General features: G+C 41.1%; 1 long non-coding RNA gene across 4 annotated transcripts in view; it reads left to right on the top strand.

The window, feature by feature from the left end:
• LOC307195689 overlaps positions 1-22510 on the top strand; it is a 29782-nt gene extending 7272 nt beyond the window's left edge. Inside the window, exons 2-8 of one of the 4 annotated variants that reach the window (XR_013830923.1) lie at positions 5287-5649; positions 7430-7551; positions 8378-8438; positions 11646-11775; positions 13735-13791; positions 17528-18019; positions 19170-22510. This is a non-coding gene — a long non-coding RNA (uncharacterized lncRNA). Of the gene's footprint in view, positions 1-5286; positions 5650-6371; positions 6630-7429; positions 7552-8377; positions 8439-11645; positions 11776-13734; positions 13792-17527 lie in introns of those variants that run through there. The other 3 variants (XR_013830922.1, XR_013830924.1, XR_013830925.1) reach the window with 3 other exon arrangements.
• The last annotated feature ends 1132 nt before the right edge of the window (positions 22511-23642 follow it).

Here is a 23642-nt window from a genome sequence, read left to right as displayed (position 1 = left end):
GCACTTGAGAAGAAAGTGTATTCTGCCACTTTTGGGTGGAATGTTCTATAAATATCAATTAGATCTATCTGGTCTGTTGTGTCATTTAAAGCTTGTGTTTCCTTATTTATTTTCTGTTTGGATGATCTCTCCATTGGTGTAAAAGGGGTGTTAAAATCCCCCACTATGATTGTGTTACTGTCGATTTCCCCTTTTATGGCTGTTAGTATTTGCCTTATGTATTGAGGTGCCCTATGTTGGGTGCATAAATATTTACAATTGTTATATCTTCTTGGATTGGTCCCTTGATCATTATTTAGTGTCCTTCTTTGTCTCTTGTAATAGTCTTTATTTCAAAGTCTATTTTGTCTGATATGAGAATTGCTACTCCAGCTTTCTTCTGATTTCCACTTGCATGGAATATCTTTTTCCATCCCCTTACTTTCAGTCTGTATGTGTCCCTAGGTCTAAAGTGGGTCTCTTGTAGACAGCATATATACAGGTCTTGTTTTTGTATCCATTCAGCCAGTCTATGTCTTTTGGTGGGAGCATTTAATCCATTTACATTTAAGGTAATTATCGATATGTATGTTTCTATTCCCATTTTCCTAATTGTTTTGTGTTTGTAATTGTAGGTCTTTTTCTTCTCTTGTGTTTCCCGCCTAGAGAATTTGCTTTAACATTTGTTGTAAAGCTGGTTAGGTGGTGCTGAATTCTCTTAGCTTTTGCTTGTCTGAAAAGCTTTTGACTTCTCCATCAAATCTGAATGAGATCCTTGCTGTGTAGAGTAATCTTGGTTGTAGGTTTTTCTCTTTCATCACTTGAAGTATATCCTGCCACTCCCTTCTGGCCTGGAGAGTTTCCACTGAAAAATCAGCTGATAACCTTATGGGGATTCCCTTGTATGTTATTTGTTGCTTTTCCCTTGCTGCTTTTAATATTTTTTCTTTGAATTTAATATTTGTTAGTTTGATTAATATGTGCATTGGTGTGTTTCTCCTTGGGTTTATCCTGTATGGGACTCCCTATGCTTCCTGGACTTGAGTCACTATTTCCTTTCCCATGTTAGGGAAGTTTTCAGCTATAATCTCTTCAAATATTTTCTCAGACCCTTTCTTTTTCCCTTCTTTTTCTGGAACCCCTATAATTCAAGTGTTGGTGCGTTTAGTGTCGTCCCAGAGGTCTCTGAGACTGTCCTCAATTCTTTTCATTCTTTTTTCTTTATTCTGCTCCTCAGCAGTTATTTCCACCATTCTTTCTTCCAGCTCACTTATTCGTTCTTCTCCCTCAGTTATTCTGTTATTGATTCCTTCCAGTGTATTTTTCACTTCAATTATTGTGTTGTTCATCTCTGTTTGTTTATTCTTTAGTTCTAGATCTTTGTTAAACATTTCTTGTATTTTCCCAATCCATGCTTCCCTTCTGTTTCCGGGATTCTGGATCATCTTTACTATCATTACTCTGAATTCTTTGTCAGGTAGGTGGCCTATTTCCTCTTCATTTAATTGGTCATGTAGGTTTTACCTTGGTCCTTCATCTGTGACATAGTTTTTTGCTGTCTTTTTTTTTTTAATGAGTGGGATTGTGTTCCTGCCTTCCTGGTTGTTTGGCCTGAGGCTTCCAACACTGGAGTTTGTAGGCTGTTGGGTAGAGCTGGGTCTTAGTGCTGAGATGTGGACCTCTGTGAGACCTCACTCTGATGAATATCCCCTGGAGTCTGAGGTTCTCTGTTAATCCAGTGGTTTGGACTCAGAGCTCCCACCACAGGTGCTTCTGCCCGACCCCAGGCTCTCAAACCAAGATCCCAGAAGCCGCGTGGGGTGGCAAACAAAACAAAACAAAAGGACAATAACAAAGTAAAAAATAAAATTAGACTAGGAAACTAACAGATATGCTAGAAAGAATGTAAAAATAAAAATGTAGATGAATCAACAACCGGAAGGTACATCAGTACCACAATAGTAAAAAAGAGGAGGAGGGAAAAGAAAAAAAAAAAAAAAAGAAAGAAAGAAAAGTGGGGGGAGGCCTTAGCTGTGGAGGGCGGGGCCTAAGCAAGGGTGAGGTTTGGGTGGTGGGTGGGGCCTATGCTCAGGACCCACAGGGCTGGAAAAGTTCCTGGGGGTGTCCGGGGTGGGGCTTAGGCTCAAGGAACAGAAGGGGCCCAGGCGTGCCCCCCATACCTGGTCTCAGAGGGCAGGGGACCTCACCTGGGAGCCCAGCAGGCTTCCTGGGCTCGAGTGGGCGGGGCAAACGCCCTCCTCTCCTCTCCTGCTCCTTCGGTCCCGGAGGGCCCTCCCACCTGCCTCTCCTGATCTCCCTGGCCTCCACTTCTCCTCCCCCCTTAGTACCCCCACGTCCTACTGGTTCACTTTGGGGTTCCTCCCGTCTCCTTGGGCGTCAGAATTCCCCACCAGCGGCCGGCAGGCGCCCTAGTTGTGGGGAGACGCCGACTCCGTGTCTTCCCACGCTGCCATCTTGACTGCCCTCTGCGGTGATGACGCTTTAGGTACAAAATGAAAAGCATGATTCATGAAAGAGAAAAAATTATTAAGGTGGACTTCTTTAAAATTAAAGTAAAATTAGCTTTGTGAATGACACTGTAAAGAGAATGTAAAGACCCCCTGGGAGAAGATCTCTACAAAACACATATCTGATAAAGAACTGGTATTCAAAATATTCACAGACTTTTAAAACTTAACAGTAAGAAAACAAGGAATTCAATTAAAAAAATGGGCCAGAGTTCTGAACAGAATTCATCATTGCTGCTGCTGGTCGTGGGTCTCTGAAAAGGTTTTCTTCTTTATGAAAAAGTGGTGCAAAGGAGGACCATTCTGTCCCCAGGTCTTGGCTACCGCTGTGTGAAGATGGAATGCTCACTTCAGCGAGTTGTAATCTTTTTGCTGGTAGAGGGGCTTTGCCTTGAAGCCGATGGCTCCTGACTGATCAGGGTGGTGGTTGCCGAAGGTTGGGGTGACTGGAAATTTCTTAAAATAAAACAACAATGAAGTCTGCCAAAAAAAAGATGGAATGCTCAGACCTGCTCAGCCTTTCTGCAGTCATGAGGGTACAAGCATGTGGGTAAAAGACAACCAAATGGTAAAACAGAAGGTGGAAAGAACATAGATCTCCGGGGAAGTTGTTGTGACTCTGTTTTCCAATTGTCAAACCACCTGACCCCTGATTTCACACTACGTGGCATAATGCATCCCTTTATTGTTAAAGACAAACAATTCAAAGCATAATGATTTGAACCATTTTTGGAAAAATGGCTTATGTTGCCTTGGTTTTAACAATTAAGTTAGAAAAACATCATCATCATCCACTAGCAGGTTCAGAGCTGTGAAGTGTCGGGGTAGCTGCTGGCCTAGGTGTCGCTTCCAATCCCTTCTCTAGCTGAAGGGATGATTCTGGTACCACCTCCCTTGTCATCCTCCTGCTTTCTTTACAAATGGGGAGGTCAGATGACAGTGTTAAACGTAGTTCTCTACTCACTACTCGCGTTGCCTTTGTTGTCTAATTGGTTATAGTGAGCTGGGATGCTACCTTCTCCAGGTCAATGAACTCCTGTTCCCAAGCTTTACGTGAATTGTGAAAATCTGAGGTTGATATAAATATTTGAAAGACATTTGCAGAAAAGATAGATAGTTACGGCATTGTAATGAAATAAGGTTCTCTCTAAAAGGTCAAACCAGAAGGTCTCATCCTTAGAATGAAAAAACTTGTATTAATGTATTACAGGGTAAAAATACCAAATGCTAGAGCACCACATGCTAACACTTAAAAACGTTTTCGTAGGACCTACTGTATAGCACAGGGAACTCTAGTCAGTACCCTGTAATAACCTATATGGGAAGAGAATCTGAAAAAGAATGGATGTATTATGTATAACTGAATCACTTTCCTGTACGCCTGAAACTAACACAACATTGTAGATAAACTCTACTCCACTATAAAATAAAAATTAAAAAAAAAAGTTTTAGTTGCCAGGATCATGGTGAATAAAGTAAGCAGTAGAATCCCTCTCTTCTCTGCATTTTTCTGTGTCCTTCTCAATTTATTCATTATTGCTGACAACTAACAGCTAAGCAGTGGGATTGGGGGTTCTGAGATGTATGTAAACGGAGAGCCGAGGAAAAGAACAGCTGAAATGTTCACGGTCATCAGATGGTTTGTGTCTGCATTTATAAACAGGACCCATGAAAAAGACAAGACCGACAGGGCACAGGCTCCATCCTAGAGCGATAAACAGTAGTTATTCAGCTAGTCACGTGTTGGGTGGATGGAAGGGATCCCCGGACAGAACACTCTAGACTGGAATGCTGCTGGTTTTCAGAGACTGAGGGGACATGTTCCACACGGTCGCCCTCTCCAGGACCACCCCCCCACACGGCTTCAGGCATGTCGGTTGGGTGAGTGGATCTCTGCAGGTCTCAGTGCCCTCATCTAGTAAGTGGGACTGATTTCGTAGGTTGCCATAGGGCTAAATGCATAGATGTAAACATGAAGTGCTTCGAACAGCTCTTGATATACAAGAATCAATCAGTAAGGCATAGCTGCTCTTAGCAGTAGCGTTAGCAGTACCCTAGGAGCAGCACAGGTTACATGCCGGGGGTATTTAGACGCTTAATGAGGTGAATTACTTGGCCCCCACCTGTTGCAGTGAATCCTCAGAGATGTTGGCTGTCAGTCTGTCTTTGGTGGTGTGTCCTAGTTCACCTCCTGTCTTCTTGCTGGAGGACAGCCCAGCCCCCGAAGTGCTCTCCCCACGGCTGTTCCATGTCTCTGGAACTCTGCGCCATTCTGTGACATAAGATGCTCTGACTTTTTAAAAAAAATTTTATTGGAGTAGAGTTGATTTACAATGTTGTGTTAATTTCTGCTGTACAGCAAAGTGATCAGTTATACATGTATATACATATATATATTCTTCTTTTCCATTATGGTTTATTACAGGATACTGAATATAGTTCCTCGTGCTATGCAGTAGGACCTTGTTGTTTATCCATCCTATATGTAATAGTTTGCATCTGCTAATCCCCAACTCCCAATCCATCCCTCCTGCATCCCTCCTCCCGCTTTGGCAACCACAAGTCTCTTCTCTGTGTCTGTGAGTCTCTGTTTCGTAGATAAGTTCATTTGAAGACACTCTGACTTTTATGTAAGAAACACAAGGCAGTTTTAAAGAGAATTTTAGCTCTGAAGAGGGATCCACTCATCAAAAGGTTGTGTTTGATGTCTCCAAAGACCTGAGTGTTTCACTTCATGACAATTCAATGACAGGTAATTTGCTTGATTTTTCTTTTTCAGTTTCCATCCAGGTGTTTGGCTCGGCTCCACAAGGAGAGAGTCTGAATGTTGCTCCCTTGTCAGTGTCGAAAGCTATTTGCGATTATACTTGAAATCAAGTAACAAAGATGTATTCTTCTGTAGCTCTTCCTCTGACTACCCAATCATGTGAGTATTCTTGAAGACTTTGTGTTTTACAAAACAAGCCGCAGTCATCAGGATGGTAACTTACATCACCTGATCACGAGTCCCAGGCAAGCCTGATCCTCTGCGTTCTAATCTTATCTCAAACATACCTGAGAGGTATTGTTTGCAATATTCCTTCCCTACTTCCTCTGTGTTCATTTGAGCCACGAAATGAGGTTATGAAGAAAGAAAAATGAGGTAAGAAAAAAGCTAAAAAAAAAAAAAAGACTAGACATGAGATAGTAGACTTGAAAATTATAATATATGTCCACAAACTGGTAAGAATCCAGGGAGACTGATTTTTTTCCTCTCTCACGCTCAAGCCTGTCTGTCTGCATTTGGAACAGGGAGGCTAAGTCATGGTTAAACAGTAAATGCAAATGTCATGCCTGCTGACTTCATTTAGCCTCGCTGCATTTATTAAAGCTTATGTTTAACATCTTGGCTATCCAACATATAACATATGGACATGTGGGTGAGAGTGCTATAAGAACCTTTGCTTGTGCAGTCTTTGACTGCAAAGGCTTCAAAATAACCTGAATGTTAAATTGCTATTTTTTAAGAAAATGACTTTTTAAAACCCTAGGAAAAACACCATAGCCAAGAATTTCTTCAAGTCTCCAGGACAGGCTAACAGGGCCAGGAAACCTCTGGAGAGCTGGTGGCGGGGAGATTCTGAGATGCCCGAGAACAGGAGAGGATCTGGGGACAGGGGCAGAGTGAGTGCAAAGACTTCCTGAGAGGAAGCATGAGAGCTTCGCTGCCCTTGAACTCAAACAAGGAATTTGTTCCAGCCATTGGTGTGTGTGTGTGTGTGTGTGTGTGTGTGTGTGTGTGTGTGTGTGTGTGTGTGTGTGTGTGTGTTTAAAACTTGAGAAACAAACAAACAAAACAACCTCTTTATCAGCATCTCAAAAGGAAAACCTCCACTGGCACACTTGAGAATCTAGCCATTGTTTCTGCACTGCCTCTAAAAAGTTTGCGTCTTTTGAAAGGAGACAGCCAATGAGCTTAGGTCAAAATCCACTGGAGAACAAATGAACTTTTATCATCTTTTTAGTGTATATTTTGAGTCAGTTATATTAACAGGCTTTGTGTGTGTGATTTTGATTCCCCAAATCTTCATGCTTCTTTTTAATGGAATCTGTATAAAGAAAGGCTGTGGCCAGGAGGAACAGGTAAGGTCCGCCAGAAATAGAGGACACAGCAAGTTGTGGATCTGCGTTCATTCCAGAAATAAGCTCAGCCTCATCTTAGTGAGAACTTGAAATCTAGAACTTTTATATACCTTTAAAATGTGTTTAAGTAATAAGAATAGTCTGTTTTAATTATAGAAAAACTATATTCTCTACTTTTGAAATAGATGGAACCGTTTTAACACGAAGACTTCTTTCTTTACAGACGTGCAATGGGTTGCATTTTGCTGAGATCATGAATTTGATAATCGATCATGAAATGATAATTTCAGTGCAGTTGCTAATCCAAGCTGTTTGATTCCATCATACAAGGTTTCTTCTCATCTTTGGGTGACAGATTTCCAGAGTTAAGAGAATATCAAACGTCATATTGTGAGTGGAGGCTAGGGTTGTTTGGTCACTGCAGGTCACGGTTGTAAATACACACAGCACCTGTCCTGAGACACCGGCTCCAGTCCTGGAACTGAGCCCAGGGCTACTGCAAGTGGGTAGACCTGGACTTGACATTGTGTTTTCCTCCCAGGAGCCTTGTGTTCTCAAACAAGACAGTTTGCAAACTTGCATCACTGTTTCTTTAGGTGTAAGCTAGAAATGACACTGCCTGCTTTGTAGTGTGCTCTTTGAGCGTTAAGTGGGGGGGTCGGAGCCTCACTCACGGTCGTTGTGGAGACTGAAGACCACGGTCCCTTCTGCTCCTCCCTGGGCAGGCTCTTCGCCCAGCCTCCACTTTCCTCTGCCCTAACTGATGTGAAAATTTGCGCTTCCTTCCTTTGTGAATGCAGGCAACAAATCGCATCGCCTTTGAGGTCGGTCCAGAGACAGAGCCTTGGGCTGAAGTATTGGATTCGTTGGATGTTTCTAAGATGCTCGTAGCCCTTTGAGGTGTTGACATTCTATGTCAAAGGTAGGTCTGTGGCTGGTCTCAAAATCCAGCCCTCTGTCTGTTTTTGTGAAGGAAGTGGTGTTAACACAGCCATGCTCGTTTGTGTTCTGTTGTCTAGGGAATGCTCTGTCTGAAAAGGATAGAGTTGAGTAGTTGCACCAGAGACCCCGTATCCTGCACATGTAAAACTGACCATCTGTCCCTTTAAGGAAAACTTTGCAACCCCTGGTATATTAAACACACCACTGCTACCTCGGCCAGGTCATTGCTGACTCACGTGTAGCTGTTTCTCAGATGGGAGTCGACAGCCTAGGAAACATCAGCATCGAGCCCTACTATGAGCCAGCTCCTATGCTACACACCAGGGATGTAAAGATGAAAGAGCGCAATTATTGCCCTAGGGTCTTTCTAGCTGGGTGGTGGACACCTAAGAAAACAGGCAGCTGCACACACTACGGGAAGAGCTGTGATGTAGGAAGACACAGGCGCTTCACGAGGACTTGTGACTGTGGTCAGTCCAGTTGTGTTGCTACCACAGTGAGTGGTCCAGGATGTACATCTATACTTCTGCCCTCAGAAAATTAACCGTTGCTCGAGGGATCTGATATTAACTCATGGAACCCTAGCAAGACCAGGGACAGTAGTTACTTAACTATGCATCAGACAGAACATGGAGTTCAGGGTCATGGGCTCTCGTGGGCTGTGAGGGTGATACTGGAGGCAAGCAGAGAGCTGAGTGTGCTTAAAGGATCTGCACCAGCTTCAAGGAAGAGGCGGGATGTGGATGGGAGCCGACCCTCAAATATCTCAGTTTTTGCCTCTCACTGTGGATTTCTTACTTACTCAGCTCTTGGTCAAATTGTTTTGATAGCGGGACCTTGGAAGAAACAGAGGCAACACTGTACTTAGTAAGTATCAACTTTACAAATAATCTCCTAAGATGGGCTCCTTCATGGTGACCTGACATGTCTGTTTTGTTATGATTGTTTCCATAGGGGACATTTCCTGACCTTGACTTTAAGTTTCAATGACACTGAGTAACTTACGACGTCCTTCTCAAAGGACAAAAATGTACTGGTTAAGTCTCTGCTTGCCCTACTCAGATCCTTTCTGATTTTATAGGTATTTATCATCTTAATTCCCAAACTTGTTTTTTTTTTCTTGTGGTAGTAAACAAAGGTCACTGAATGGAAACAGAGGCTGTTTTTTCATGGCTGGGAGTTAGGCACTGTCACTGTGTTTCGGCAGAGACTCAAGACTCGGAGGCAGAGAGAGGAATGGGGAAGAGTTATGGTGGAATAAAGTGCAGGGCTTGGGTGCTCTGAGAGAGGCTGTGAGCCATACGTATATGACATTTTCTTTATCAGTTCATCCATCGGTGAACACATTCCACATTGTATCTTGGCTATTTTAAGTAATGCAATGGACTTGGAGGTGTGGATACCTCGTCATGTTAATGATTTCATTTCCTTTGACTATATACCCAGTAGTTGGATTACTAGATCATATGGGAATTTTATTTTTAATTTTTTAAAGGAACCTCCATACTGTTTCCCATAGGAGCTGAACCAATTTATATTCCCACCAATTGCTCACAAGGGCTCCCTTTTCTCCACACCCTCAACATTCGTCGCATTGGCTTTAACTTAATTTAATTTTAGTTTAATTTATGTTAGTTGAGTGTTGTTTATGTTAGTTTAGTTTAGTTTGTCTTTGTAACATAAGGAGTTTATATTGACTCTTCATCCTTATTGGGGATTTAAGAGCTAAGAACCTGTGGTCTAAATAGAGTGGGTTTTTTTTTAACATTTGTAAATAGCAAAATAGTCATGAACCGTGCTCACTGCTTCTTCAAGGGAAACATCTCCACTCCTGGTGCTTTTTGAGGAAACGTCCTCGTCCATTCTTGTGCAGCGGGAAGGCATGTTTCTCAGGCCCTGACTGAGTTGGGGTGAGCACTCCCTCCAAATCTGGGTGGGGCTACATGCTTTTTAAGTGGTTTATGCCAAAGCTCGCTGGACAAGTCCGAATCGGTGTCTTGGGAATTTAAGCTGAGAAATACGGAGAAATACAGGTAGCTGGAATCAGGCTAATAGGATGCTTCAAGAAAGGCCATGAGATAGCCTGTGAGCCTGGAGGAAGGTGGTATTCTGAGAAACAAACATTATGACTAACCAGAGCCGTGGTGGAGAGCCAGTGTCTGGGTGGAAGAGGAGGAAAGCCAGCTGTCAGAGGGCGGGACGTGCCATAGATGTGAACGGGAGCAGAAGCACAGTGGACACAGTGCAGGCAAAGTGGAGACAAACTCACACTTCTGAGCGTATATAATTTCCTAGCATCTTTGAGATTTTATATTGTATGTTCTATACAAAAATATAAATTAGAAGAATGCAAGCAGATGAGGTCAAAGGCTTTGATTTGCTAGTGTGTCCCCAAGGCCTGGCATAGAGCAGATGTCAGATAAATATATGTTGAGTTAGTAAAAAAGGTTTATAATTTTATGATTTTATACAAGTCATTTTTATTGGTTTGGAGCTTGTTCTTATCTACAGAGCAGATCTTAGGCAGGTGTGAACCAAGGGATTTTACTCTGCAATTTAAAAATCATTGATAAAAATAACAGATAAGATAGAGTCCAGGTCCATTGTTTAATGAGCCCAATACTTAGCCTTTTTCATCCACAAAATCCAGTTCTAGTAAGTTGCTTGAGTTTGAGGAAATGTAAAACATTATATAAGGATATATATTAAGTAGCCTTCCCATAACTTCCCTGTTAACGGATTAGCCCAAGTCTTTCCCAAAATGAATAATTTGAGATTAAATGCTGAGAATAAAAGGTGTAATCATAAAAAAAGACTGGAAAAACCCACTAATGATAATCAAAAGCATGGGATTCTACATATAATATGATAATTTTGAAAAAAATTAAGTTCTTTAAAAAAAATTATTGAAGTATGGTTGTGTGTTAATTTCTACTGTACTGCAAAAACTAAATTCTATGTTAAGTAAAATTGAGGATAGAAGTACAAATCAGAACCTGAATATTAATAAAACATACAACCACAGCTAAGAAGAAACTCACATTGTGTTCATGTGTACATATGTGCGGATGCATAGCTATAAAGTCTGCATCGTCTCATCTAAAAAGTTGTAGAGAGTGTATCAGGATAAGTTAGGTCGTGCTGCACTACAAGCAACCCCGCATCTCACCGGCTCACCACGTCACAGTTTATTTCTCACTACACTCGTTTCTGACACAGTCAGCAGATTTGTCACATTCGCTCACATATTCATCCCAGCAGACTTTGATTTCAAACAGCTTGTGCTTCCTGAGGTGGAGGGGGGATAGCGTTGTGATTCAGACACTGGCTTTTAAAGCTTCTGCCCAGAAGTGATACTTATTCCACTCGCATTTCATGACCAAAGCATGTGACACATCCACACCCAGTTTCAAAGGGTGAGGGAAGTACAGTCCTACCGTGTCATTACAAGGAGAAGAACCAGGATATTTCTAAATGGCGCTAATGGCTGCCACAAAGTGTATTTTTACTTTGGCTTTGAGCGAAGGTCTGTAAACAGGGTGGAATGGTTAGGTGTAGGAGTCAGTCCCTGGTTACTCCCCGTTCCCTTTCTGACACCCTTCTTCTCTTCAGGATAAAAGTGTCCTGGGCAAATGCATTATAGGTTCTAAGTTTTTTCTACTCAAGCCCTTTTGCATTTATTTATTTCATAGCTTCCTGGATTGCATATTGAGTTAAAGTGTTTTTCTCTGACTGAGAACAAAACAATGTTAGAAAAGACAGGAAAAGAGACAGAGTGACCAAAAACAGAAAAGAAAATAGAAGAGGCATAACAAAATGGTTACCTTGACTTAACCTTATCAATAATTACTTTAAATGTAAATGATATAAACACTCCAATTAAAAGGCTGAGATTTTCAGACTAGATACAAAGCAGAGCTGACTCTCTGCTACTTAATGAGAGAAAGCAGACAGCAGGAATCACTGAAAACGGAAACAGGCAAGTGATAAAGACAATTGGCCAACTCAAATGTTGCTTCTTTGGAACCACCTCAGTGACCTTGGCTGGCCTAAACTCCACGTCTGTCCTTTAAGCTTAGGGTGCTGCTGAAAGATTTACTGGCTTCTCAGCCTCCCAACACCTTCCCACTGACCAGCTTCTCACACTCTTGCCACGAGCCATGGATCGAAACACGTTTTGAGAAGAAGAGCTACGCGCAGACAGGTAAGTACCCCTTAAGAACTTCCCTTCTCTCCAAGATCTGGCCACTCAAATCTTGTCACAGCTGCTCCCCAGTTCCTTCAGAAGGATTTTTAAATGAATTTTAATCCAGATCTTGTAGGCAAGTAGGAGCATGGGTCTGCTACAAACCAGAAGTAGAACTTCTCTGTAAATGATTATTGGTTATTATCCCTCATGGATTTGCCCTAGAAAGTACTGTCCATCCTCTACATACGTAGAGTTATTGGCAATAGAAATGGTGGTAGTAGAAGCCTTTGAAATTTAACTCAGTTTTGGATCTGGAATTCATTGCTTAAGATATATTAAAACATAAATTTACAACTATAACTTTAAGAATACAACCACTTCCTATGCCAAAAAATGCCTGTCACCTTATAATATATATCAAAGGCAATATAATCAAAGGTTGTAAGAATTGCCAGGAGTCTCATAGTGGGAATTTGGGATGGTTGGCATAATGAATTCATATTCCTGTCACTCAGTGAACATCTGTCTGTCAAAATGTCTGTCAGGAAGAGCTGCTTAACTTTCAGCAAAATATGATTCAAGTCAGACAAAAACTTAAGCTATACATTTAATCGTAGGAAATTCAGACAAAACCATAATGTTATTGGACATGTTTCAAAATTATGCTGCTGATTCTAAAACAGCTAAATGGGTCAAAAACACTAACAAGGATGGACTTTGTAAGACAATGTGCCACCATAATCTTATCTATGGCTAGTGATGACCAAAAGTCTTCTAGAATAATCTTTCACTTCTGAAAGTAGGGAAACTTGTAACAACAGAAGGAAAGAATAATGAGTTAGTATGTGGTATGTATGTTATTTTTGTTTAGTCAAAAAATAAGCACAAAACCCAAACATATGTACATTTTTTTTCTCCAAAAGTCTGTTACTAAGTTGATGAAGCAGCTTCTTTTTGAGGGTGTCAGAGAATCAAGGAAATAGCAAACATCTGTATAATAAGGAAGCACAGACTCTTCTTGTAGTTTTTATTTTCCGGTATTTTGTCTATAATCATTTTCTTCTAAACTCAGATCCCAGTTTTCTGATCTGTTGACCTCACTGACCGAAGGGGCTCCGTGGCCTGCCCCTCCCAGCTCTCTTGTTGGCGCCTTAGCAAAGAACAGTTTATAGCTAATGTGTCTCTTGCTTGTATTGTGACTGAATCTTTCAGAAATGTATTTTTGTGATTTTAGATGCAAATTCAATCCTGTGGGAGAGAAAACATTTGGAAAAACCTTGCCCCTTGCTTTGTGATTTGCATATTGGGATGACTCATGATCTGAATTTCGGATGTTGGCTGACCACAGCTCACATGATGTGCTCTGAACATTTCATAATTAAAATGGATGACTTTTACCTCTGGGGTGTCACTGAGGTTTTCAGTATATCCAATTAACTTTTACCTTTGAAGCCAAAATTACAAGAAGCAGAACGGTACATTGGATGCTAGGTCTGGGTTGTTTGAAAATATTTAGAGATTATTTAGGAAGATGAATTTTGTGTGATAATGCTCTTTTTAGATGTGGCTGAAGTTAGCACCCTGTAACAATTTCTAAATTACATGCATGTTCTTGAAGTAGCTTTGAGCACACACGTTTTAAAAAATTTATTTTACTGAAGTATAGTTGATTTATAATGCTGTGTTAATTTCTGCTGTACAGCAAAGTGATTCAGTTATACACATATATACATTCTTTTTCATATGCTTTTCCATGATGGTTTATCCCAGGATATTGAATATAGTTCCCTGTGCTATACCGTAGGACCTTGTTATTTATCCATCCTATATAAACTAGTTTGCATTGAGCAGAGACTTTTTAATAGTACATTATGGGCCAGTTAATTAATCTCAATCAATGCGTGTCACCACTGAAGTGACACTGACAGGTGACAATTTTCAGGTCGAATGTTACATTCCCCATTATTTCCTCAGGTCATATTGGATATCTCATCTAATAAACACCTCATCTCCTCCTCTGAGGATTATCAGGTCAGTACCATCCCATGCATTGTGCCATTTTTCTTATATCTGAATATCTGAATATTAGCAGACACATGCAGGAGAGAATTAGGTCCCCAGAACATCAAGAGGAACATTTCTGAGCAAAGGAGAAAGCCATCCTCAACCTCTCAGAGCGAGTGACTGACCAGGCAGCTTACTTGAAGGCAAGACCTCCAGACACATGTTGCAGACTGTGTACATCCTCTGCGTACAGGGGACCTGTCAGACTCACCGGTCTCCAGGGAGCTGGGCGCGTTGTTCCTGGTGCAGCCATGTAACCATGTGATTTGTCATCCATCCCCAAACATTTTTTCCAACCAAAGGAGGTGCTTTTAATAAGTACTTGGGGACCGAAGACTCAAATGGGGAACATCTGGGGAACCAGGACGGACGGCCAAGCTAAGTCAGCACAAAGTGGTGATTCCTGCCTGCCCACCTGCAGCTCTTATCAGGGCTTGCCTGTCCACTCTGAGGTGTAAGAATCGTGGCCTCGGCTTGGAAATGTGAGAAAGTACCACTGGTGGGGCAAAGCTGTGATCACTGGGGAATGGGAGCCTGCGCGCTGTCTTTCCTCTTCCTTCCCTGACACACGTAGGAAGAGGGCCCCTCCAAGACAGTGGTGGATGAATGGACAGTGGAGCGAGCTTGCTGTGGAGCCGGGCAGCTCTGCCACGCACTCTGCTGGCCTCTCCCCCGTTCCCTGCTTCCTCTTCCCTTTTCCCACTCCTGATTCCAGAGATCTCACTTCCTAACAAAGCAGTAACACGTAAGCTCTCTGAGGAACCAGGCTAAGGGAATTCTGAACACTCACGTCCGTAAAAAGCACGCTCGGACCTGTCTTAGGGGAATCCATTGAATGCACTTCAGTGAGTTCCCTGGGAAAAAACTACTAGCTGGTGGCAGCATGCAGCTGTAAACATGAGTGGCCGGGCTCTTAAGAAAATAGAATTTTTATGAGACCAAGCCTATCGATTTAACGACCTGTGGGTGAATGTTCGCAAAGACAGAGCCCAGTGTCAGCAGATTTTCAAGAGGCTCACAAAAGTGAAGTTTGAGGACATGTGGCTCTCACCCTGAGGGAAAAACTGTGAAAAACAATTACAGGAATAAGGTGACACAATACAAAGAAAAGCAGAGGAGGTGGACTGTGCGTGGAACTGCACAGAAACAGCAATTTTGCAGAAGGAGTTGCGTGTGGAGGCCAAGGAGTAGAGCACGTGCTTTGTGGAAACACACCCGCTTCACCCTCACTCAGTCCTGCAGGCAACTGGCTCCAAATGCCCACTCACTTGACCAGCATGATGGAAAAAGAAGGAGAACCTTTCTGTACAGCACCCGTACAAAGATGCTGCAAAAGAAAAAAAAGACAGTGAAGACAACCACCAGAGGAAGGGGATTCTCTAGAAAAGCATTGCTTTGGAAGAGATGAAAATTGTAAAAAATAAAATTTTCATTAATTTAAAGTAAGTGCTATTTTAAAAGGTGTACAATGAAGCAGAAATGTAAGAACTCAGGTGAAAGATGATGAAAGACAAATCATCGCCAAAAGGAGGATGGAATTGGATAGAGTCTAAGGGCAAATAAACACTAAAAAAAAATGAAGTGACATGAAGAGTAGAAATGAGAAAGCTCAAAAGAAAACGGAAAAAAGTGTTAAAAACATTACAGGACAAAGGCGAGCAGGAAACTAGCCCAAAAAACTTTGAACACAATATTTTGACTATTTACCTCAGCCTGAAGATAAAAATGGTATATACATATGGAATCCTAATTAGTGACTGTGTTTTTCACAGTCATTTCGGTTACTAACTCTGAAACTACCTCTGATTATTTTAGGATTGAGAAAATAAGTAAATATCTTGAGGATACTTGGCCTCAACCTTCTCCTCTCCTGTTGGATGGCTGAGCTACAAGTACAGAGAGGGTGGAAATTAAAACGAACCCCATTGTGTGCAGAGGAATCGGAGGTGTCTGTAATCTCACGACTGTGCGCATGCACACGCACACACACATGTGCTGGTGCACACATGTGTGACTCTCTCCATAGAGTCCCCAGCCCTCTCAGCACCAGGGGCACCCACATCTTGAGCTCTGCAAACCATCCTCTAACAAAAGGCTTGAAAAAAATGGTTTCCTTGGAGAAGTGGCTGATTCTAGGATTGCAGCTAGGAAAGTACAAGATGAGGAACAGAGCATCCTTTTGTGCTCAGAGTAAGAAAGGAACCAGAGAATCGAGACCTGCCAAAAGGCCCTACGAGCCAACTTACACACACATTCCCCCTGGTCCATTCTGAAACCATTTGAGCGTCAAAATAAATAACAAGGGAAAGAAAGTATTATCCATCAAATAAGCTGAGAATCAGTCAATCCCTGAATGAATGAGAAGGAAACACTCCTTCTTCATGTAGAAAACCGACAGAGAAAAGAGGAAGGGACAGTGGCCTTAGGAAATCACTGTTGGACAGCCATTGGCTCGGGTCGAAACCAGGGGGAGAAAGGTTGAGCCTGTAAACATCTTGTTTCCATCCAAGTGTCTCCCCACAAGACACTTATTAGAGACAAAGAAACCTTGCAGACACCATATTCCCTGAAGGATGGAAGTTAACTTCGCACCAAAGCGAGATCAAGTACCTCTTGCTATGATTCACTGTGAAGATCACAACATCACTTCTGTGGTGTTTCTACCCCAAACATGTAAACCTCTGCAAAGATCACAACATCACTTCTGTGGTGTTTCTGCCCCAAACGTGTAAAACCTGCAACTAATCACACCAAAACATCCAAGTGCCCACATTGAATGATATTCTCAAAGACAACTGGTCAAAGTTATTAAAGAAAGTGAAGTGCAAGAACGCTTCAGTTTAAAGGAGACACAAGAGATGATGATGAACTATGATGTGTGGCCTTTTATGAAACCCTGGGCTGGGCAGGGCTGGGGGGTGGTCTTTATGATAGACATTATTGAGACAGTTGATGACCTTTGAACAGAGACTGTAAATTACATAACTATTGTATCAATATTAAATTTCTTGGATTTGAACATTGCTTTGTGGTTTTATAAAAGAATAGCCTTGTTGTCAGGGAATATACTGATATATTTAAGGTAAAGGAGTGCAAATAAAAATATATGTGAGAAGGGCTTCCCTGGTGGCGCAGTGGTTGAGAGCCCGCCCACCGATGCAGGGGACACGGGTTCGTGCCCCAGTCCGGGAAGATCCCACATGCCGCAGAGCGGCTGGGCCGGTGAGCCATGGCCGCTGAGCCTGCGCGTCCAGAGTCTGTGCTCTGCAACGGGAGAGGCCCATGTACCGCAAAAGAAATATAAATAAATAAATAAATAAATAAATAAATAAATAAATAAATAAATAAATATGTGAGAGAGAGAAAGAGAGGAGAGAGAGAATGCACAAACCATAAGGCAAATGGGGCAAAATATTTAAAAAATGAGTGAACCAGGGTAAAGGGAAAATAAGAGTACTGCAACTCTTGCAACTTTTCTGTATGCTTGAAATTTTATCAGAAAAAAAATTATAAAGAGAAAAATAAATATAGATGAGAGGCAAAAGAGATCCAACATGTGAGTTGCTGAAAAAGGAAACCAAAATAACAGAATTGAAAAATGTATTTAAAAACATAACTTCAAGGGTAAAGAAAGAACTTTTAATGCAGCAGGGCAAACTAAGACATAGGGGGAAAATGAAGTTTATTTTGTTCTTTTCCACAGGAACTTTTGCAACAGGACAAAGACATCCAAAGAAATGAAGAGTGAGCTAAGGATTTTATACTCATTGAAATGTTAAAAGAGAAAAGGAAAAAGAAATTGAGAAAAATTAGCTATCTTATTTGTAATAACTGGAGTCCAAGGATCACAGTTTTAAAACTGACATATTTAGGAGTAGATGTAAGATACGAGGGAAAGATACAAAATTGCCCGGGGAAAAAAATTTTAAAAAAGAATTTGAGGAAAACTCTGAAAAAGAAGACTGATGGACAGGAATTATGCTTAGGAGACATAAAAAGTTACTTGTAAAGCCAGATACATTAAAACAGCGTGGTATTGCTGCATAACTAGACAGACGAATGGAAAACAAAGTTAGAAAAGAGACAGTCCAGCACCTGACCCTAATTCAAATTTTGTGTATGGTAACTGAAGAAAGACAAACTACTCAACAATTTGAGATGATACTACTGGACAAGCATCTGGGAAAAAACAAAGGTAAATCCTACAACAGAAGCAGAGTAAAAGGAGCCCTAAAATGGCAGGGGTTTAGTTTAATCTAACTAAATTGAACAAAGGTTTATTACTCATTCACATTATTTATCCATCATTGAGCAGAGTGCAAAAATTTGCAGTTTTTAGGTAAATCTGAAACTATTCTAGAATTTTTAAAAGTTTATTTAAAAATCCAAATACCATATTCTCCCCTGAATTGCTGCCTTCTCTGAAGTGGGTGGGGAGCCCCATGGTCTGGCGATGCCCATCCCCTGAACTTGCCCTCCCTCTGGACAGACTCTGACTCTTGTATTGTCTCCCCCACCTGCCCTTAGTCAGCAGGAAATGCAAAGGCACGAGGATTAGGCCATTGCTGTGGGTTATTGCTGTTCCTAGATCCGGAGGCCTTTCCAGAAATCCCTGGGGATCTGATCCTTTATTCCTCACCAGCAGCCAGGCCTCCAACCTCCTCTAACTCTGATCACCCAGCTCCTGGCCTCTGCTTTGACGTCCTTCTTGCCTCTCACCATTTGATTTATTTCTGAAGAAGAATCAAAGCCTGTTAGTTCTGGAAAGAAACTTAGACTGTGTAGTCAGATCCTTTTGAGTTGTATAAAAAATGAAACAGAGACAGAGAAACGGAGGGCTCAGCGCTAATCCTGACCTTGGGGAGATGTGCCCCGGCCCATCCCCTGCAGACCTGGCTGTCAAGGTTGGTCTTGGCCCTTCTCGACCAGCTGGACACTCCTGACAGCAGCTCGGTTTTAGATTTCGTGTTATATGTCTTGTGCATACACACAGAACCACAAGTGTGCGTGTGTGTTCGTGTGAAGTTTGAGGCTGAAATCAGCTTAGATCTTCCTCGTGTTTTATACACAATGTTTTTGGGAAAGGGTTAGCAGGAGTAAAGGAATATCAGTTGGCTAAAAAGACATACTTCTAATTTTTGAACATTCTGAACTACTTTTTCAATCTTTTGGAGTAAATGTAAGATAAAAGCTTTAGCTGGTTTCTTTCTCCTCAGATGTCAAAGCTCCTAAAACTCCTTTTCAAAAGAAAAGTTCATCTAGGTTTGATTCGTTAGTTAATGCAGCAGAGTGTCAAACGTAGAATTAATTTTGACTTTTAAGCCTTGGTCTGTATCTGCCTTTAGAGGCAGAGCTTGCATTTTTCTTCATGGAAACGAGCTTGAGAAGATCTTGCGTTTGAATGATGCGGTGACCACGTTAAGCTCTCATCTGGATGACGTGGGGAGGTGTGTGGAAGCATTTCCCAGGAAGCAATCTGAAAGCAGAGCTGTGCTTTGGGTAAGATGTTGCAGGCTCTCAAGATAATGTGTTTGCTCGAGGGCTTCTGCAGATGGTCCCAGTACTACCCCAGCAGTAATAAAAATGGGGACTCTTCTGAAAATATGCTCCTGGTACAGAGGCATGGAATTTCTGCCTCTTCCAACCGGTCATATATTTGAAAATATGCATGCTGGCAGTGTGTTTTAATTTCCTTTCAAAAATCATTTTAGACCTTCTAGACTGAAAAAAAAGGAAGACGGAATCAATTAGCACCTCCTTGAAACGGTTCCACCAAATCTGAGGGTGGGTTTCAGAAATGGAAGAAAATATACGGGATTTGAACGTGTTGTACACAGAAAGTTATGGTGACTTTTGAAAATACTGTTTCTCAGTGCTTTTCAGTGCTCAGAGGCAATCGTGTTTGATGTTTATTCTAATCCCATCAAAGCAACACGACAGGAGTATCATCACTCACATTTCAAGGAAAAACACAGTTGTGTCACCCCACCCCCACCCCCGCTCTCAGTTATCTTGTTTGATTTTCAGCTTTGAGAAGAAGTTACTTTGAAAATTGTAACTATTTCCTAGAATGGGTCATGTGAAAGTAGATCCAGAGCATCTTTTTAATGGAAAGGATAGATCAAATACTGTATCGGGATGAGAATGAACAAACTATCATTACAAGCAACAGCATGGAAGAACAGTTGAGTTGAAGGTGCCAGACACAACGCACAGTGTGTGAGTCTGTTTGTGTAAAGCTCGCAGCAGGGGAGCTAGTTTATGGGGTCAGGGTCTGGTTGCCACTGGGGAACGGTGACAGGGAGGAGCACAGAGGTCCCTCTGCCTTCTTATTCTGTCTTACATCCTGTTTCTTCTTCTAGGTGCTGGTTACACAGGTGTTGAGCTGATTACACTTAGGTACATCCCTCTACCTGAATATAACATGCTTCAATGAAAAGGTCATTGAAATAGATGACTTTTAGCTTAGGTTTTTTAGTAAAGCCAATCCACATTCAATCAAAGAAGCTTAAGTTATAATTATAAACCCACTAAAAGGTTTGCCTGGATTTTAAGATTGTTCCTTCAGACGCTGGCTGTGGGTTACGTGATTACCAGGGTCTTCTCCAGGCTGGATCTGAGGAAACCACTTGCTCCAAATTCTGGTAATTCTAGGCATCTCACTGCATTTTTTAAATGTTGGGTGTCAAACGCATTTTAGATGTATTGAAGTCAAGGGTATTTTGCATAAAACTCAGAGAATTGAATCTTGGTTGCCTGGAAATGCTACTGTAGTATGGGCATTATTCACTCCTATTTCAACCGAAGTGAAATTGCTTTGTGGATACAGTATTTTCTTAAGGGAATGAGTCAAGTATATACAGCAAGTGAAGTTCAAAGGCATCCCACTGTGTTTTTACTATGTTGATTTCTAGAACCTGTGCAACTCCTGGCATTAAATTCACCTCGGAAAGAACTTCCTGTGATCTAGGGCTACTATACTTTTTCATTAATTCTGTCCAACCTTCCTGAAAGCAAGTAAGCAGAGCTGCCCAAAGAATGGGAGTTTTGACTTGACATGTGAATAAAACTGGTATTAGCGCAAATGGTTATTTAGGACTAAAAACAGTTCAGATTATCCATCCTTTCAATTTTTTTTTAAAAAGAAAAGCATTTAAAATTGATCTTGAAACATAGCATTTAGTATCTTTCCACAGTGTACACATTTTAGGAGGTTTGAAAATGCTTATTGGATAACCCGGAAGTGCTTATCATCCCAGACCCCTGCACATTCAAAAATCTGTCCATCATCTGGTGGTTGCTGCAGCAACAGCCTAGTTCCAGCTGGAGAGACCAGATCCCTTGTGTTGGCTCACATGGGACTCTGAGCTTGCTTTCCCCTCCCCGTCCAGCTATAAACCATCCTTTCTAGTGGGGCGTGTAACATGGTACCAAAATTCTGGTGGCTTGAATGGAAGGCATGTCCTTGTTGCTGCCTCTTGTTTGTTTCCTTCCAAGTTAGTAACGATGCCTTACCAGGTAGATGCCTTGTAATTACTTCAGATGCCTTGGTTTTTGATCAAGATTCTATATTAAGACAAGCAGTTTTACATAATTTAAGCATAATTTTTGCCCTTTCTCTTCTGCTGGAAATCTTGTTAGCATCTCCTGGTTGTCCTCAGGCCCCTTCATGCCTGGAGGGGAGTTTTGATGCTACCAATGGAAATTCCTGCTAATGTTCTCCAGATGGGATGGGCTGATGGCGGTTTCCAGGCCGGAAGCTTGCTCTGCGTGGTTGGGAAGAGGCCCTCTTTGGCATGTCTGATACTGGCCCACTGTCCTCGCATGTTTCAACATGTGGCTTTAATTCTGAGTCAGAACACTTGCAAAGATGTCTGTCTAGGGTCCTTTGTAAGAGCTCAGGGTCAGATACTTGAATAAACCCAGCAGGCATTGCAAGTTTCTCTTTAGATCTACACAGCTCTTGCCTTCAAGTGTCTTCAAAACTATCCATTAAAGAGTAAAGACAATAGAAATGAATCTTTCTCTGATCTATGAGTTGTGATATTTTTGTCTCCTGTTCCATTTTCTACAACCATGACATATTAATTTAATAATATAAAATAATTATACCTTATTATTTAAATCATCCTAGTTTTTAAACCCTTCATCTTGAAATAATTTTAAGTTTACAAAAAAGTTGTCAAACTAGAACAAAGAGTTCTTGTCTTCCTTCATCAAACCTCTCAAATGTTAGCATTTTCTGTAACCACAGTACAGTTACTAAAAGCTCACTTATTAACTGGAATTCTACAGTAAGGAAGCGTTTTTCCTCCCCCTCGTTTTCCTATCTATCTGTCTATCATCTGTCTATCATCTATCTATATCATCTATCTTTACGTCAGTATGGACTCTCGGATATGTTTCATTCAAAGCACTACTTCTGCATGTAATGCTTACGAAATTAAGAATAAAAATATGTGCAAAATGAAAATTAAAAATTTTTTTTTTAAGATATTCAGAGTTCATCTTGACTTTTCCCTGTCTCAGTCCCTGGAATTCGACCCCTAAAAATACCTGGTTTCTTTTATTGCAGAATAGTATTTGGAAAACAAAATCAGAGTGCTAGGTGAATTCTACTTTATCTATTTTAAATCTCAGAGAAAATTTTATGAGTTCACACTTTTCTGGCTGTTAATAGAAATTATGCTTTAGAATCAGAATTTATTTAAACACTGTATTTCCAATACAGAATATCAATTTTTTTGAAAACATGCTTGCTATTTCTTTTCTGATTACAAAAGTCATGTATGTGCACTGGGGAAAAATTTTTAAATACAGATTTTAAATGCAAATTCTCATTTGCAGTGCTAATCACAGTTGATATTTAAAATATTGTTTTCCTTTGGATTTTTATTATTATTAAAATAAATAAGAAGCCATACTGTACATAATGCTATAACCTACTTTTTTTTTTTTTTTTTTTAAGGCTGTGCTGTGCGGCATGTAGGATCTTAGTTCCTGGACCAGGGATTGAACCCAGGCCCCCTGCAGTGGAAGCACTGAGTCCTAACCACTGAACCACCAGGGAATTTCCAATATAACCTACTTTTTAAAACTTAATATAATTTCTAACATTTTACCACGTTATTAAAAATTCTCCTAGGGCTCCCCTGGTGGCGCAGTGGTTGAGAATCCACCTGCCAATGCAGGGGACACGGGTTCGTGCCCCGGTCCGGGAAGATCCCACATGTCGCGGAGCAGCTGGGCCCGTGAGCCATGGCCGCTGAGCCTGCGCGTCTGGAGCCTGTGCTCCGCAACAGGAGAGGCCACAGCAGTGAGAGGCCCGCGTACCGCAAAAAAAAAAAAAAAAATCTCCTAAAACTCTCAAAATATTGCATTGTATTAACTCTTTCTTGAAAATTTATGTTTTCCATTCTTTTAATCATATATAATCTGACAACAAATATTCTTATGTATAAATATTCGAGCTCATCTCTGTTTTCTGCAGATTACACTTTAAAATAAAAATATTTATTTTAATATTTTTCCATACACTGGTTTATAAGTAGCATGTTTTAATAACTTTTAATTTAGGGAAGGGAGCTTTCCAGAATGCTATATAAATGAGTTACCACTTCTTAGTAGGCTGTCAAACTCAGAACCTAATTAGTCATGCATCTCTAGCCTATGCTTACCAGGATACTATATATACTCAGGAGGCCACAGTAGATATATATAGTACCTAAACCATATTCTACTAAGTCATACTATAAGAATGGTTTTAGATAAGATAGCAATTCAATTTGGGTCAGCATTGAGAGAATTCACATCCATTA

This window comes from Stenella coeruleoalba (assembly GCF_951394435.1).
Source record: "Stenella coeruleoalba genome assembly, chromosome: 13".
NCBI lineage: Eukaryota > Metazoa > Chordata > Mammalia > Artiodactyla > Delphinidae > Stenella > Stenella coeruleoalba.
This window is presented reverse-complemented; position numbering and strand designations above follow the sequence as displayed.